The sequence below is a fragment of the Raphanus sativus genome, unplaced genomic scaffold (genome assembly GCF_000801105.2).
Source record: "Raphanus sativus cultivar WK10039 unplaced genomic scaffold, ASM80110v3 Scaffold0421, whole genome shotgun sequence".
In the NCBI taxonomy this organism is placed as follows: domain Eukaryota; kingdom Viridiplantae; phylum Streptophyta; class Magnoliopsida; order Brassicales; family Brassicaceae; genus Raphanus; species Raphanus sativus.
Window position 1 is genome coordinate 26953 of NW_026615740.1, and position 2246 is coordinate 29198.

The window sequence follows — 2246 nt, forward strand, 5'->3', positions numbered from 1 at the left end:
TCTACCTTAGACCTAGACACAAGACTAAACAAACTCTATCTCTAGATGAATGCTCATTTGCTTCCAAAACTCAAGCATCAAATCTCTTTGGTTGAATGTTTAGGAAGCAATCATTAATGACAAGTCTAATAGCCATCTTAACACCTTTAACAACAAATCTCTTTGGTAGAGTATGTTAAAAGCTTAGGAGAGTTGGTTCAGACATTTCATCGAACACCTTGTGGGTGGGAAATGTCTAGAACTCAACTTTAGAGAGGCCAGCTCTAAAGAAGCATTAAAAACACTCTACTAGCAAGGATTAAGAAGGATCTACACCTAAACACCCTAGATCAAGCCTAATCACCCTTAATCTCCCTAACCCATGAATCCAAAAGTGGATTACTCACTAATCACCATGATTACTCTTGAACCCATGAGGTTTCCAAGCTTAATCATGTTTAAGAAAGCAAGAAATGAAATTATAAACACTTCAGAACACAAGAACAAAAGGGAAGAACTTTCACCCAAAAGAGGTTTTGTGATTCTTAAGAGAAAAAATAAGATCATCTCTCCAAAATGGAGATTACAAAGTATTTATACTTAGGTTTAGGGTAAAGAAAGATACATAGGATAAAAGACTAGAGTGCCCCTTGGATAAGGCTAATTTTGGTCTTCAAAATGTGATAAAAATGACCCAAGGTCGAGTTGGGTCGAACCGGCCCGGTCTGAGCAAACCGGTCCAGCAGTCGCCCGGGTTACTCTTCCCGGTCCAGGCATTCCAGTCCAGTCCTGCACGCCCGGGTTACTCTCCCCGGTCCAGGCATTCCGGTCCAGGCCTGCACGCCCGGGTTACTCTTCCCGGTCCAGTCCTTCCCGGTCTTCGCCCACAGCTTCTTCCACGCCCGGGTTCATCACTCCGGTCTTGACCATTCCGGTCCAGTCGTGTCCAAAGTGAGTATTTGCTTGGCTGAACATCATTTTTCATCTTCTTTGGATTTTTAAACTCTCAAACACTTCATATCACCTCATAGTATGCTCCAACACCTGATAGGGACATATGTATGCAATATGGATCCTAAAGACACTAAGTTCTAAGCTATATGATCAAAATGCACAAGATATGAAGGCTAAAAACATGTAAATATGCAAGATATCAAGTCCCCACACTAGTCCTTTACTTTTCCTCAAGTAAACTTTCAAGAACCAAGGAGGAGAGGTTTGAAAACAGGGATTTCATAACCAAGAATTCGCTCTTCTTAGCTCTCATCCTAACAACCTTGCATAATCATAACAACTAGCTAGAGCAAAACTTCCATTCTTCTCTAACTTCTCTAGGCCTATTCAACAAACCCAAATCCAACAACTCTCTAGCAATCATTAAGCAAAATCAATAGAAAATCTTGCAAATGGTCAAAAGGTCCAAGTCATTTGGTTTGGAAAGGAAATGTTTTTGTTCAATGATGAAATAAGAAGTTCAAAACAATCTTTAAAGGTTGTTTACTCTCAAAACAAAGTAGCTTTGGTAATGCACATAATATATCTAAGAAAGGGATCAACTCATGCATACAATGCTCAATCTCCATTGTTCTACCCTTCCCCATACATATACAAGTTCAAACTTCAAATTCAAATGCCAAAACCCAACTCTCATCACTCACCAAGATATCCCAAAGAACTCAAAACACTTCTTTAAATATAATTCTTTTCTCTTATGGAGTCAATCAAGGGTTTTTTTTATTTACACTTTTAGATTCAACTTAGCTCTTTCTAAACTTTGCTAGCCCCCTTTTTCACATTTTTTTTTTAATTTTTCATTTTATTTTATTTTATTTTATTTTTTTTTTTTTTTGGGGCCAAGACATTCAATACAAGAGCCAAAGATCATACTTTACTATCCCTTGAGACTTAGATTTTACTCTAGAGTTCTAAAAGTCTAAACTTTTCTTTCTTGACCAAACCATACTCCCAAAGTCAAACTCAACAACACTCACCACTCAATCCTAAATGCTAGACAAAGGTGTGTCTAATCTAGCTAGAATGGAGACTAAGCATTGTCGATCCCGATACTCTCAACATTATGCTCATGCAAAGCTTTCTAAAAAGGCCTCACTCAACAATCAATGATGGGTTGAAAGAAAGCTTGGGTTCAAGGTATGGAGTACCACTTGAAATTGTCAAAAAGATCGGTCAAAAAGGATGAGACAATTCAAGTGTGTATAAGCCATGACTCAGCACACAAAGGACCATAAGCAAGAGAAATTGAGTTT